A 17,097-nucleotide genomic window follows, 5' to 3' on the forward strand; every position below is an offset into this window, starting at 1 on the left:
TCCAAAAGAAATCAATTCGCAGTAGTAGTTTAGATATAATTAACAATTAGATGAATCTTTATAGACTACTATAGATCATTTTTGGATAATCTTTTAAGTAATCGATTCACGGTAGAAATTCGGACTTAATCGCTAGGAATTTTAGACGTATATTATATTTAATCATTTAGTCATAGACTAAATTAAAACGTATAATATTATAAGATAATTTTAGGATTCCGTCCGACATTTAGCTCGCGATAGAAATTTCTAACCTATTATATGGATATAATGCTCGGGTAGATTAAATTAAAAACTTATGACAACAAAATATTTATACCCGCAAAATAGTTTAAATCAAAATTGGGTTTGCCGTAGCGGATAGTAAAGTTAATAAAAAGGAAACGACTTTCGCATTCGACTGTCATTTGGATTTATTCGGATTCTCATTTGAATTCTAACCGAATTCAAATCAATTCTTGCACGTAACTATAGAGCCCGAGGGAGTTGCGGATCCAAGCGAAGGCCAAGACCCGCAAGACCTTGAGCAAGGCAAGTCATCACTATTCCTTGAACATGTTGATCCCAATTGCGAAATTGTTTGGTTTACAAATAAAATTGCATGCAATGATGAACATCCTACTTGTGATTATGCCATGCCTTGATTATTGTTTACCCTTAAATCTTTGTAACCATGTTTACGTATGAGTCCCTAGTCAACTATGACAATTGCTTAGAAACGCTATACTAGAATCATGCATACTCATATTTATCAAATGCTATATGCTTGGGCAATTACCTTTGGGAAGGTAATTGAGATGCGGCATGTGGAGACATGTGCGCCACATTGCCATGATGTTGATGACATGATTTGTGAAAGAAGAAATAAAATTAAACAATTGTTTTCGACTGGGGCGGACGGAGGATTTGGGTGGTATCTGGGAAAGGCTAGTACCGTCCCCGGTCAATTAAGGACCGAGCCATGAAGTTAAGCATGAAACGACCCCCGTACAACCGTACTTCTCGAATGGGTATAGACCTAGCGGATTAGATAGCCGAGCGGAGGCAGTATCCCTGCATAGATGGTTCACCCCTGAGTGAGGCAGGTGCGCTACGGTGGGACAGCCGTTGAGGTAGGGCCGAGAGGCGTGCCCTACATCGGTGTCGCCATTGGTAGGACTGCCATGAGTGTGTGAGAGAGAGAGAACTTAACTTGAACCATAATTTAATATGTGTGTGAGACTTCTCTTTCCCGGGAGCGCCAGAACTCCTCTCACTGCTAGAAACATGGACGCCTAGAGTGCATGAGGATTTAAGTTCATGGAGCGGGTACTGCCAATGCGAGGTTATCGAAAAGCTTTGCCGTGACGCGTCTCATGTGTTGGGACGAGGCTCATGTGTTGGGCAGTCGCGGAGTGCGGGTAAAGTGTACATCCACTGCAGTGTGAGTAAACCAAATCTATTCGAATAGCCGTGCTCGCGGTTATTGAGCACCGGGACATGTATTACACTTGGCTAGACTCTAAATTCTTTAACTTGTGTGGGATGGGATATTGCATGATGATTTTTATGCTGGTGGAGCCACTTCCTGAGAGGCGGGAATGTGGACGTCCTCAGAAAACCATAACGACTCAATGGCGGGAAGCTATCCTTGGGATCACAATGGATGGTGGACAGAACCGTCATTGTTTAATATGAACACTGGTATTAAAACTGGATCAGTTTATGCTAGGTCTTAGGCTTGTAAAAAAAATTACAAAATTTGCTTTGCGCAAAAGAACCATAGCCATCCTCTGAATTCCTATGTCATGTGCATCATTGCTGTGGTGGCTTGCTGAGTACGGTTGGTACTCATCCTTGCAAATATAAAATTTATCAGAAGCGGGAGATGAAGCCTCAGAGGATCCCTATGCCTACTATCAGGAGGGAGATGAAGACGATGGCGTCTAGTAGGTCTTAGTACGGTCGTTGCCTGTGGCAATGGCATGCCGCTGCCTGAATTCCGCTGCCTTATCTATTTCTGCTTTTGGATGTATTCCGGACCGCTCGGTCCGATGATTTAAGACTATGTCTGCGGGCCTATGATGTAATAATTCGTATTAGATACTCGTGTATGTGCACTTGGTATTCCAGCTATGAATTCGTGTGTACCAAACTACTTGATCCAGGGAAATGGTACTGTTTACACGATTGATTCCTGTTATAAAAACGGGGGTCGACAGAATGCTAGAATGATGCGATGGCACGCTGAAGAGCGTCAACAGGATGGGATGCTGAGACACCCCGCCGATGGTTCGCGGTGGCGAAACATCGACAGAAAATTTAAAGACTTTGGAAAGGACGCACGAAACATACAGTTTGGTTTTAGTACGGATGGCATGAATCCTTTTGGAGAGATGAGCAGCGGCCATAGCACTTGGCCCGTTACGATGTGTATCTACAACCTCACCCCGTGGCTATGCATGAAGAGGAAGTACATAATAATGCCGATTATAATTCAAGGCCCCAAGCAACCTGGTAACGACATCGATATGTACCTAAGACCACTGGTCAAAGATCTTAAACTGTTGTGGAAGAAGGAAGGTGTCCCCGTGTGGGATGAGGACAAACAGGAGGAGTTTAACCTACGAGCGCTGTTGTTCGTAACCATCAACGATTGGCCTGCACTTAGCAACCTATCCGGGCAGTCCAACAAGGGGTACAAGGCTTGCACTCACTGTATGGATGAAACAGAAAGTACGTATCTTAAGCACTGTAGGAAGGTTGTATACATGGGTCATCGTCGATTCCTTGCAGCAAACCACCCGGTACGGAAGAAAGGCAAGCACTTCGAACATAAGGCTGAACACCGTACGAAGCCTAAACATCGCAACGGGAAAACAGTGTTTGCTATGGTTAAAGATCTTAAAGTAGTGTTTGGAAAGGGTCCTGGAAGCCAGCCGATAGAGAGCGGAGATGGTCACGCGGCGATGTGGAAAAAGAACTCTATATTTTGGGAGTTACCCTATTGGAAATTCTTGGACGTCCGCCACGCAATCGACGTGATGCACCTCACTAAGAACCTTTGCGTAAACCTTCTTGGCTTCCTAGGTGTATACGGAAAGTCGAAAGATACACTGGAAGCACGTAATGATCTGAAGCATATGGAACAACGCAGCGACCTTCACCCGGAACCTAAAGGAGAAAGGAAGCCATTACTTGAGTCCAGCCAGCTACACTCTTAGCAAGGCAGAGAAGGAAAGTATGTTTGATTGCTTGGAGAGCATAAAGGTACCGTCTGGATACTCCACGAATATCAAGCGAATAATAAGCATGAAGGAGAAGAAGTTCACAAACCTAAAGTCTCATGACTGTCACGTGTTGATGACACAACTGCTACTAGTTGTAATAAGGGGTATCCTTCCAGACAATGTCCGGGCAACAATAACGAAGCTATGTGCATTCATGAACGCAATTTCGCAGAAGGTCATCGATCCGGATAGATTAGAAGCCCTTCAGAATGATGTGGTGCAATGTCTTGTCAGTTTTGAGTTGATATTTCCACCTTCATTTTTCAATATAATGACGCATCTGCTTTGTCACCTTGTCAAAGAGATCAGTATTATCAGGCCTGTGTACCTACACAACATGTTTCCTTTCGAGAGGTACATGGGCGTTTTGAAGAAGTATGTTCGTAACCGTGCTCGTCCAGAGGCAAGCATCGCCAAGGGTTATGGAACAGAGGAGGTCATCGAATTTTGCGTAGAATTTATTGAAGACCTTCACCCAATCGGGGTACCTGAATCACGCCATGAAGGGAGACTACGGGGAAAGGGAACTCTCGGAAGGAAAGCAATAATGACGATAGACAACAATTTATTCCGTAAAGCCCATTTCACGGTTCTGCAACAATCTTCATTGGTAGCTCCTTACATCGAGGAGCACTTGGCTCTAGTTCGCGCCAGGAACATCGATAAGTCCGATGCATGGATTACACGGCATCACATTGATACTTTCCCCGCGTGGCTACGACAACATCTCATGGGTAACGAGTCGATCAACCAACAACTTGCCTTCCTGGCGAGGGGACCGTCTGGGTCGATCGCAACATTCCAGGGATATGAGATCAATGGGTACACATTCTACACGAGAGCCCAAGACATGAAGAGCACGAACCAAAACAGCGCTGTTCGTGTCGATGCCATGGGACACGATGGAACAACTAGCACGTATTACGGTGCCATCGAGGCCATATGGGAACTTGACTATGGTCCTCCGAAGGTCCCTCTGTTCCGGTGCCAATGGATTAGGTTGACTGGTGGAGGCGTAATGATTGATGACAGTGGGATGACAACGGTTGACCTTAAGAAGGTTGGATACTCGGACGAACCTTTTGTCCTTGCCAATGATGTAACGCAAATCTTTTACGTGAAGGACACGTCTAGCAAAGGAAAGAAGGGCAGAGGGCCTGACGAGCCTAAGCGTCACGTGGTTCTCCCAGGCAAAAGAAAAATCGTCGGAGTTGAGGACAAGACTAACGAGGATTACGATCAGTTGGATGGGCAACCCCCTTTCACGGTGACGATTGACCCTAGCATCCTTCTATCAACTGAAGACACCCCTTACTCACGTAGCGATCACAAGGAGGGAACAATAGTGAGGAGAAAGTACGTGCGGTCAACCGTCAGCGCCGATGTATTGCCGTAATTATTGTGTACACAATGTAAACTATTTTGGATGTATTGATTAAATCAATTGATGTATGGCATATGTTAATTACGCACGATTATTTGAGGTTTTAACAAGTTTAAATCATGTATATGCTAGTTATATGCGATAATTACAATTTTTAAATTTTTTAAATCATGCATGTGGCATTTATATATGTTAATTAGAGTTTTTAACAATTAATTCAATATCATTCATATGCTAATTATATATGACTATTCGAATTTTTAAAATTTTCAAATCATGCATGTGGCATTCACATATGTTAATTAGAGTTCTTAACAATTAATTTAATATCCTAATTATATATGATTATTACAATTTTTATTAATTTTAAATCATGCCGTATGTATATACATATGTTAATTAGAGTTTTTAACAATTTAATATCATTCATATGCTAAGTATATATGATTATTAGAATTTTTATTAATTTTAAAACGTAATATTTGCTTATTACGTTTTATCCACTTAATTTATTACAGACAGTACTAATTTTCCGTAGTGATTGTCATTAATTTTTGTACTTTAAATAAATTTAATGCATTATTTTCTATTTTAGAAACACATATGTAATGGAAAATAATACTCAGTGCGCTTATCAGTAGTCCCGGTTCTTAACCCTAACCGGGTTTAAAAAATTTTTGGAAATAGCGGGAAAAGATCTTTATTCCTGGTTGATGAGAACAGCCGGGAGTAAAGATAACTTTCCTCCCGGTTGGTGAGAACAACCGGGAGTAAAGATCTTTTCTTTAGTCCCTGTTGTTCTTACCAACCGGGAGGAAAGATATCTTTACTCCCGGTTGTTCTCATCAACCAGGAATAAAGATCTAGGGGTATATATATTCCCGACGCGCGCCCTCGTCTTCTCCACCAACACTTAGAAGTTTTTGCCCGATCGATCTCTCTCGGCTTCTCCTTCGCCGCCACTGCCAAGGGCATCCCCGCGCCGACGCCGCCGCCGTATCTCGCCGTCGTCTCGCACTCGTCGTCGTCGCCGCCGCATCTCTGGGGTGAGAGCCGACGCCGCCTCCCTCTCATCAGCTCTCTCTCTCTCCGATCTTGATCTCTCTCTCTCTCCCTCTCGATTGCCGCCGGCCGCCTCGACGCCGACGTCATCACGACATGACGCCGCGGCACGACGCCGCGGCGGCCCGATACGACGAGACGCCACGACGCCGCCGTGGCACGGCATCGGCGCCGCGCCGCCAAGCCGCCACGCCGCCGCCGCGCAACGCCGGCGCCGTGCCGTGCGCTTCGCCACCGCCGCACAACGTCGCCACCGGGCCGCGCGCCACGTCGCCACCGTGCCGCGCGCCGCACGGCGCCGCCGCCGCGCCACGCCGATGCCGCGCGTGCCGCCACGCGGCCGCTGCACCGTCCCGCCGCCGTCCGCTGCTGCCACACCGCCGTCCCGCTGCCGCCACACCGCCGCTCCGCTGCCGCCACGGCATCGAACAAAATAACGTGAACTAACGTGAACGAGCGAACGAACGTGAACAAGAACGAGCGAACGAACGTGAACGAGAACATGAACGAGCGAACGAATGTGAACGAGAATTGAACGTGAAAGAATGAACGAACGTGAATGAACGAGCATGAACGAACGTCAACGAACGTGAACGTGAACTAACGAACATGAACGAACGTTAACGAATGTGAACGTGAATGAACGTGAACGTGAAATGCAATATAGGCAGGTGAATGAATGTGAACGAACGAACGTACGTGAATGAAACGTGACCTTAACGAGAACGCGAACGTGAACGATCGTGAACGAAACGTGAACGTAAAATGCAATATATGTTACTTCGCGTTTATCCTAATACATCTTTTTGTATCTTGCAGAAAAGACGTTGTTGGAGTCGTCCCTCAAGCCGGAGTGGTAGCTAGCCCTCGAAGGAATTCGCGCAGACAAGTGACGTAATTATATATATGATTGTTATATTTGTAATGCAATTAAGACTATTAGATTTAATATACGACACTTAGACTTAGTTTTAATATAAGATTATTATAGTTTGTAATTAGACTTTAGTATATAATTTATTGACTAGCTAGGGTCCTATAATATACGTCACCTAGACTTAGCATATATCACTATTTGAGTTTTAATATAAGATTATTAGATTTGTAATTAGACTTAGCATATAAGATTGTGTAGGGTTCTAATATACGACAGTTACACTTAGCATACATGACTATTTGAGTTTTAGTATAAGATTATTTACGTTTTAATATAAGATTATTATAGTTTGTAATTATACTTTAGTATATAATTTATTGACTAGCTAGGGTCCTATAATATACGTCTCCTAGACTTAGCATATATCACTATGTGAGTTTTAGTATAAGATTATTAGATTTGTAATTAGACTTAGCATATAAGGTTGTGTAGGGTTCTAATATACGACAGTTACACTTAGCATATATGACTATTTGAGTTTTAGTATAAGATTATTTGAGTTTTAATATAAGATTATTAGATTTGTAATTAGACTTAGCATATAAGATTGTGTAGGGTTCTAATATACGATAGTTACACTTAGCATACATGACTATTTGAGTTTTAGTATAAGATTATTTACGTTTTAATATAAGATTATTATATTTGTAATTAGACTTAGTATATAACTATTGACTAGCTAGGGTCCTATAATATACGTCACCTAGACTTAGCATTTATCACTATTTGAGTTTTAGTATAAGATTATTTAAGTTTTAATATAAGATTATTAGATTTGTAATTAGACTTACTATATAATTTATTGACTAGCTAGGGTCCTGTAATATACGTCACCTAGACTTAGCATATGATTGTTAGCATATAAGATTGTTAAAACATAAATGTCTCATGACTTAGCAGCTGTTTCATGTATGAACAGATGGCTGATCGCGATGAGGAACAGATATTGTATGATACAATCGCGGAGGGAAGCAGCCAGTACTGGAACGAAGAAGAGGGGAACGAGGATCCAAACCAGTATTTGAACGAGGAAGTGCAGAGGGATGCAGAGGGGAACCAAGAGGGGCACGTTGAAAGGGATGTGGAGGGGAACCAGGAGGAGGAGGATAGTGCAAGTCAACCCTCCGCTGGACAGAAGAGGGCACGCGGGCAACGAGGTGCCGCGAAGAAGCTTGAGGGTCGGCACAACATAACGGAAGTGGACGAAGACGGCCGACCTAGTGCCCCGGCAGAAGCCGCCAAGAACTATGTACGTCATAGCGGTTGGGTTGTGCGGGATAACGTGCCTGTCAGTACGGTATACTGGCGCAGAACAAGGGCACGCGGAGATCATGAGAGCTTTGTCCCAGATTCGAAGAAAGAGATGCTGTGGACCACAATGCTCGAGACATTCACCCTTCCCGCGGGTACAGAGGACAAAGTGAAAAGGTGGATTCTGAAGAAAATGGCAGAACAGTTTCAGAGCTTCAAGGGAGATCTGTACCAGAAATATATCCTGAAGGGGCAGACACCGAACTTCGACACATTCCCAAAGCTAAGGGATCACTGGGACGAGTTCGTTGCATATAAGACATGTGAACAAGGGCAGGCGATGATGGAAAGAAACAAAGAAAATGCCACCAAGAAGAAGTACCATCACCACTTGGGGTCAGGCGGCTATAGCGTCGCGATGCCGAAGTGGGAGGAGATGGAGGCTAGCTTGCTTGAGTGGGGTATCGAACCGGCCACCGCTAATTGGCCGGACCGATCGAAGTTCTGGTACTATGCTCATGGTGGAACGCTCAACCTAGCTGATGGCTCCCTGGTCTTCGGCGATCAGATACGCGAGGCTGCGCATCGACTAACAGAAGCAGTGGAAGCCTCTTCTCAGGGCACGTTCCGACCGGACAGAGAGAAGGACGAGCTGTCACTCGCCCTGCAAACTCTAGAGCATCCAGGACGAACACGAGGGAAATGGGTGATTCCTTGGAAGATTGGGTTCAAGGAGGACATCCACACGTACAGGAGTCGGATGAGGAGCAAGAGAGATACCGAGGCGAAGATTGCAGATCTAGAGTTCAGGGTATCGAGCTACGAGCTCAGCATGCAACAGGAGGTGGCAAGGAAGGTTGATGAACGCATGGCCGCACATCGGTCCCATGATCCCTAGCCGACCATTCCTCCTGCAATGGTGAGCCCGTCAGGAAACCGTAGCAGCTGCGCCTCAACGAGGCAGGTAGGATCACAGAGCATGGACGCCATGCAAACCCAGCACGAAACCACCTGCCCCGTTGATGACATCACTCAGCGGACACCATGTGAGCTGCATATTCCCTTCAAGAACTTATCAATAAAGGTAAGCTCGTAGTTTATAGATTTTAGATTTGGCCATTCCGCTAGTTGCTGCTTATATATGTTGTTTACTAATAAATAACCTCTCACCACATGAAGGTGGCGTCGGGCATGGCCATCCCAACGGACCCTTCAGGTACTTACCACTGCAGGCCGATTCCAGCAGGATACTCCAAGGTCGAAGTTGAGTTGGTCGAAGGCGCGTACGAGGACCTCGAGGTGGATTACCCTGGAGGAGATGGTGAGACGCATCTACGCGACACAAGCCACGCCATTATACTATGGCGCAAGCGCTACATCATCCTCCCTGGGCAACAAGCGGCGTCTCATGCACCATCCCCTCCGGCTCCTGCACCGTCTCCTCCTCAGGCTCCTGCACCGTCTCCTCCTCATCAGTCTCCTGTACCGTCTCCTCCTCAGGCTCCTACACCGTCTCCTCCTTATCAGTCTCCTGTACCGACTCCTCCTCAGGATCCTGCACAGACTCCTCCTCCTGCACAGACTCCTCCTCAGGCTCCTGCGTCGTGTCCTCCAGCACCTTCCAAGTCAAGAACTCACCAAGCACCACCGCCTGCCCGCACAAGGGCAACGAAGAAGGCGAAAGTTGACGCCGCCGAGAACAAGGAGCCACCGTACGATTGCACGCAACAGGAGCTTGACGCTTACGTGGAAGCAGAAGTGAAGAGACAATTGAAGCCTCGGGGTCCAGAAAAGAAGATTCCTATAGACCCGAGTGCCAAGAAGTTCTTCAGGAGTATGTCGGCACCAGCCAAGGAGGCCATAAAGCTAACGGATTATGAGCGAACACTTAAGAAAGCATCTTCTGGAAAGTCCAAACCAGTCCCTCAGCTTGGAGAGCAACCAAACCAGGAGATCGAGCCGTTGGTGACCGGCGAATATTTTGGAATACAAGAATTTATTAATGACACCGGGCTAACTACGGATCAATTGCTAGGAGACGCACCAATCAAAAAGGCGGAAGTGAAATACATGTACGAACTCGGTAAATCGCTTGTCAAGCCTGAGCTGCTGCAGTCCCTACCCACACAAATGTACAAGTTCCATCAGCTGTACATGGAGATGAGCGCAACCGGTAGAGAGATGATCGGAGTGAGGATTAGGGACACGGACTTCTTGCAAGGAGATGACATTCTCTGGATCAATTTCAGGGGAATCTACGAACTATACCAGCTGGACGCCCTTGATGTCTCTATTATGAGTTGCTGGATTTTGTAAGTATATCGTTCAGTTAGATTTCTTACTACGTCTCCTTTAATTAATTAGGTCCTTGTATATAAGTAGACTATATATAATATATAATCCCTTTTATCGTTGTAGAATGGAGATTCAAAGGGGCCCGACGGCGGGGGGTTTTCGATACTGGATTCATCGACCCTCGGAAAGTAAACGTCGCAATGCTCGACCAATACCCGCAAGCCACAGAGGACAATCTCGTCCATCTCTTGAAGGCGCAGCATTACAAGACGTTCATACTGTTGTTGTACAACACAGAGTTAGTTTAATTTTACTGTCTTCCTATACCAAATTTCATTCTCGTACGAACATTCTAAGTGTTTCATATGTAATGCATCCCACGCATATTGCAGATTCCACTGGGTGCTTTTACTCTTCGACCTGGAGGCCTACACCGTCAACATATATGACTCAATGGATAAAAAAGAGTCTACGTTCGACAAGGTTTTCGAACTTATAGACAGGTACTGTCATAAGTTCCTATGTGTTAATTAAGAATCTTGTTATAGTTAATTGCTACTACGAATCATAGCTTTAAACTCCATGTAGGGCTTGGTATCGGTTCCGTCATTTGGTCCGCGGCAAATGGATAGAAAGACTTAGGCGGAAGTTCAATTTTCCTGTGAGTACACATGCTCTACATTTATATTTCTCCGATTCAAATACATACAAGTGTATATTAATTAGATCTCTCGTCGTTTGTCATTTATTTATAGTGCGCAAAGCAAAAGAAGGGAACTAACTTGTGCGGCTACTACGTGTGCGAGTATTGCCACTGCCTTGCAAACCAAATCATCACCACAAGAGAGCTCGACGTACGTACAAATAAATTCAAATTTTCATTACGTATCGATTTGTTGTTTAATTACTAATCAATTTCATACATTCATATAGTTTATTCGCATGAGGGATAACCTGATCACACACAAGGAATTCATCGCGGCGGTTCAAGAACAACTCATGGGATTCATCAACGAACAAATCCTTGATCCCAAGGGTGAATTCTACTACGACGGAAACACAATTCATAGGTCCTTAGCTTCTGAGCTAGCGACTACTACTACGTCGAAATCGTAGCTAGCTAGGACATATAATGGATTGTAATTAATACATGACTACATATGTTTCTATATGCATGTGTACACATTTTCTATAATGTAAATATATATATATATACACACACACACACATATTATATATATTATATATATATATATATTATGCATGTACATATGTATTGAAACATATATATGCATGGTTTATATATATATATATATATATATATATATATATATATATATATATATATATATATATATATATATATATATATATATATATATATATATATATATATATATATATATATAAACCATGCAGCAACAGGGCCATGAAAAAAAAGGTCAGCTCGATCTTTAGTCCCGGTTGGTAACACCAACCGGGAGTAAAGATGACTCAGTTGATGTTACCAACCGGGACTAAAGATCGATCTTTAGCCTCGGTTATTTCACCCGGGATTAAAGATAGCGATCTTTAGTCCCGAATTGGTAGTCCCGGTTTGGAAACCGGGACTAAAGGGGGGTTACGAACCGGGACTACAAATGCTTTCTCCACCAGTGGGTGAATTTAGTCTCACGTTTGTAATTTTAAAATTTTGTATATAAGCTGTTAGAATTAGTAAAATTAAAACAAAATATTTTTTATTTCTTGCTACCGATTGCTTTACCTTTTGTTAAAAGATTGTTTAACATTTTCTATAATATAGGATATTAACATGGTTAAGTTACATGTTTCCAGTTTTAACCAATCACACTTAGCACTAAGGGCGTGAATAATGGTACGATCACCATGTAGGAGAGAATGCCACACAATATATTTTTTTGTTGTGGAAGTGAGTGAGAGGAGAGAGAATACGTATGTCTATTAATTGGTAGACATATATGCTAGACACAGTATTTTAGATAGATAGCTTATACTATATATGCACTCCATATACAAAATATAGAACCAAATTACTAATTATAATGTAGGTAATATGCTATATGAATTCTTTTGTATATCGTGTAAATATGATATGTGACTATTATAGGGCAACCACTCTCTGAACTATTTTTCATGTTTTTATTGGGACATTTCACACCAACATTCCTATAATAGTATGTAAATATTGATATTAGTAGAACTACTATATTTGTCAGTTTTTAATATTTGTTTATACTTATCTTTTTTATACACAAATTTTATTATTTGTTGTTTTATTTTTAAGTAATATATGAATATTATAACCCAATCAAAGTGTGTGCATTTTTTTCTTTATTCTGTTGCAGACTATACCATACTTTCTCTTTTTTGAGAAATATATGATGTGTTTGTTTTTAAAATGGCATTGACACTAAAATTTGATCATCAATATTCATACAAATTATATTATTATTAACTATAAAACTAATACTAATTTGATGCCACAAATAATTGTATATTAGACCAATATGGTTTGATTTATATATTTTTTTTATTCCAAGCTTGTCATATGCTACAATACTCACATGCATGGGTTCAGCTCACAGGTTAGCCATAACTGACTCGGCCAGCACAGGCGCACGGGCCAATGTGGCTAGTCCAGCTGGGATGATTGATTTTTTTTATAGAACTGGGATGAGAGATTAATGAATGTGGTTGGCCCAGATGGCAGGGACACGAGGTGAGACGACATCCAGAAGCTGCTGTTATTTTTGTTTTCTACCGCAGGAAGACAGCAATACATGCGCGAGACACTCGATCTTTTGCCGAATGCTTCATGGACACGTGGCGTAAAACTGAATGGGGTAAAACGAACCAATCAGCTTGCAGCGGAAACCGCCAGCTTTAGATAATACTAGTAATCTTGTACGTGCAAGGCACGTTTTGACACTATATATTAGTAAACGAAGAAGAATCTATGCAATCATTTCTATGCAATGCACTCCGTATAAATTCTTCTAGTAATTAAGACAATTTTACATAGACTATACTAACATGATAATTTGGATGGTTCTCTATAAAAACCACTATTTTGAATCACTACTTGCTTACCAATGAATGTAAAAGTATTTAGCGGGACAAACACAATTTATACTGTGATGCTGCTACCTTTTGAAAGCAAACAATTAATGATCAAACTCTTAACAATTTTCAGCTAGAAGTGAAACTGCAAGTAAAAGAGAATAACTATCAAGGCATTATTTTCTTACAGAATTATAGTTCAAGTGCTAAAGGGAAACCAGGATGATATGTTGTAAATGCAAGAAGTAGCTAGAATATAAGAAAACTACACAGAACAAAAGGTACGCAAAACTTCTGTTAGAAAAAAACCATATATATACTTGATACATGTGACCGAGACTATTGTGAGTTTTTCTCAAGAGAAAATGAAAGAATACATACATATTAACAATCCTGAAAACAAATTAAGATGACTAAATTATATATTCATGTATAAACCTTCATCTCACTTTTACTTTCATGCATCAAAACGCTAATCAAATTCCTAAGACCAGTATACCACAAAAAAGTATGCACACTAGACTTCTGATCAAGACATTTTCAAGGAGGAATTGCGAGTACACATGCAAACCACAGATGTTCTCGGCAACAATGGAGATGTCAGTCGATGGTCAACAAACAATGAAATGCAATAAGAAAATTATGTATTTTCTACCAGGGAGAAAACCAATGCACCAGCTTTGAGCTTGGCTAGCAGGTGAGGAGTTTGATTCCATGGAGAGTTGGAGGAAGAGAGACATATGTTCATAGATGGCATCAAAACCAACATAATAATTAAATTGCTATTTCTTTATCACTGTGGTTGGAAGAGAAAATTTAGCTTGCAACAGCAAAGGCAACATACATCTCAAAGAACAAAAGAACCATCGCTCAAACTCCAGCACCAATGAGCTCTGCATAGGGAAGCTCTTCAATACAATTTCCTGACAAATTTATAGGCATGACATATGAAGAATAGGTAAAATCCTTATATAATACTAACTTGGATTTGAAGAATGTCACGATAGCAACTCCACACTCCCCTATGTGCGCACAAAAGTACAACAGAAATATTGTTACTGCACGAAAAGAAATCCCCAATCCGCGTATGCCCTATTCAAGAACATTTTAACTTCAGTATAATAAAGACAATAGTACACAAAAACCATTTTGGAGTACGCCTATACAGTATCACAAAACAATGGATATCATTAGACCTATATATAACATGACACTTAATGTATTTACTAAATATTAACCAAATTGCATCGATTTGTGTAGTGATCTAAATAAACCAGTTCATGGGTATAGCAGTAATTTCAGAAAACTGAAGGCAATATCATCTAGCTGCAGCAACATTCTAACTTTAACACCAATCTTTTTACGTTTTTGGAATATGACAAGTACTGTATCAAGAAGCAATGGATATCATTAAACCTACATATAACATGAGACTTAATGCATACACCTGAATAGTGAATACTAACCAAATAATTAAATTCCAAATCGCATTGATTTGTTGTGTGGGCTAAATCATCCATATGTTCAGACCGGTCGATTTCATGAGGTTGGTACAGGATCAATAAAGAACATGCTGCACTGTTAAAATTATTTTGAAATAACTTAAGAATTGAGTCACCAACATTGGCATTGGCAGTCATCAACTGTTGTTGTTGCTAGCTGAGAAAATTGCCACCCATTGAACACTTGCTGGATGAAAACAAAGTGAGTTTTGGACGAACTCATCAGAAACACATTACAAATTTTCAATGATTTTGGATCCTGTGAGTTGATTACCAACATGCGAGGACCGTACTGCTAAGGAATAGAGAGCTTGAGATCCTCATTCCAGATAGGGTCAAGTTGGCTTTGATCACTGTCGCCACTAAGATTCCTGGCATTCCAATGGTCCAGTTCAGAGGAAGAAGCCTGAAACCAGATGTAGCTAGGTTTGTCATTTCATCTGAGCAATGCATATTTGTATCAAGTATGGCTAGCGATTATTGTTGGAGAACAAAAACATACATATATGTGGATCATTCTTGGACAACCTCTCGGCTGTCAGCTTTAAGCTTACCACACCGCACTGCGTGGCCGGTATGCGAACATATCCTAATTAAAACACACAAGTATTAATTCAGAACTGCAAAAATTACCATGTGGCCCTTTTTTAATGCAGCACTCCATATAAATTCTTCACGTAAAAAATTGAGTTTCATAGACTTGTTGAACACAACAAACCTTCAATTAGCAACCAGTTGATCATTAGAGCATGATTAAGAATCAAGATATGTGTGCAGCGTTTCAGGGTAAATATTTCCAATCCACGTAACATTGCATTTGCAACTGATGGTTACATAATGAATTTGGTAGAACTGAAAAAAACAGGTCATAATCTAATACAATCACCTTAAGAAGGTGCAGACTGCAGCCTCATCATTCCTTTATTTTTTATGAGCACTATGCTCAATAAGTTTTAGGACCTAGGATAGGAAAAACTCCCCTTGCTGATTCATTTGCATCCATTGCCAACAATGGCATATCACAGTCCAAGCATTTATTTGCCAATAATTTAAGAACTCGGCAAAGAAAGTAAGAATCAAATCAAGCAAGAAAGGAAATATCGTTGACTACTTGGCTCATAGCACAACAAAGTTTCAGTTAATAATTAGTGCATGAAGAAAGATAAAAGAACAATCAATGTGCCTGTGCTTACCACCATGGTGAGTGAGACCAACAAATCGAAGGGCGCGGCCACGACGGTAATCACGAAAGCCAATAGAGCAACTCAGTCATCAGAAGCAGTCGGCAGACCACCAATCACATGAAGGATGGAAGAAGCAAATTCCATATGTTTGTAGTCAGATTTCTGAAATTTTCCATTAAGTTCAGTGCAGTAAACATTTTAGATACTCAAACCTTATATATACTGATACATATTTAGTTGTTTATATATTGCTTAATATCTTAATTTTACAATTCATCTGCACCTGTGGTCAGTACGTGTACAAATCCAGCTGGTTTGCACATGCATCTGTAGATTACTATATAACTCATATAGAAAAGAAATGGATTAGGGAACAACATGCCTGTCATTGGCTCGAGCAGTCTAAATTTCAACAGCTTTTCGGACTTTTCCTAGCACAGGAATTGCTTCAACCTCAGTCCTTTTGATTGCTCTACTGATGTTTGTATACAAGAAGAAGGACAGGATAAGAAACATCATAAGTCGTGACCAGACTCATAATATAACAGATATAGACCAGAGCACATATATGAACAAAATGAAGAAGGTGTAATATATTCCAACCTGGTCCAGAACCTGCAATTGTTAGTACCAGATGATTCAGATGAATATACCTATCAAGTATCAACAGGAGTAGCAAATATCCATAGAACTAACCCCAGCTTGAGTGATCCAAACAAGTCGATCTGGCCATATGGGCGAGGGCATGCACTGGAATGTGACAAGGTGTGGCAGCAGCGGGGGATCGACGACGTTACTTGAGGGTGAGAAGGGAGGAGATCACCGGCGAGGAGGCCCATGCGATGGGGAAGGAGCAGGGAGCCCGGCGAGCTTCTTGGGGCGCCATGAGTGACGGCGATCTTCCTGGGTGGCACCATGGGGTGGGGGTAGGCAGTGGGCGACGAACGGCGCTCGAGCTCCACTGAGCCGTCGGAGTAGAGAGGATGCGCAAAGAGGGGATGGCCGGCGCGGCGGAGGGGGCGGTTGAGGTGGAGTGGGAGGGATGACGGGCGACGGCGGCGCGGTGCGTTGGCAGGGGAGAGGTGGCATAATTTTTGGGTGAGCCGTGGTCTGCGGGAGGAGGGATGGGAAC

General features: G+C 42.0%; 1 long non-coding RNA gene and 1 pseudogene across 8 annotated transcripts; one reads left to right on the forward strand and one right to left on the reverse strand.

The window, feature by feature from the left end:
* Window positions 1-7,571: 7,571 nt before the first annotated feature.
* LOC136356001 (uncharacterized) lies at window positions 7,572-11,395 on the forward strand (annotated as a pseudogene).
* Window positions 11,396-13,941: 2,546 nt separating this feature from the next.
* LOC4336166 (uncharacterized) lies at window positions 13,942-17,097 on the reverse strand. Of its 8 annotated transcripts, none has more exons than XR_010740509.1 (8): window positions 16,662-17,097; window positions 16,348-16,440; window positions 15,975-16,127; window positions 15,284-15,370; window positions 15,056-15,187; window positions 14,902-14,968; window positions 14,262-14,371; window positions 13,942-14,172 (listed from the first exon to the last, which is right to left on the reverse strand). It is a non-coding gene; the product is annotated as an uncharacterized lncRNA (long non-coding RNA). The 8 variants fall into 8 exon arrangements; XR_010740512.1 differs by having other exon boundaries at window positions 14,746-14,968; XR_010740508.1 differs by having other exon boundaries at window positions 13,942-14,371.

This window comes from Oryza sativa, chromosome 4 (assembly GCF_034140825.1).
Source record: "Oryza sativa Japonica Group chromosome 4, ASM3414082v1".
In the NCBI taxonomy this organism is placed as follows: Eukaryota; Viridiplantae; Streptophyta; class Magnoliopsida; order Poales; family Poaceae; genus Oryza; species Oryza sativa.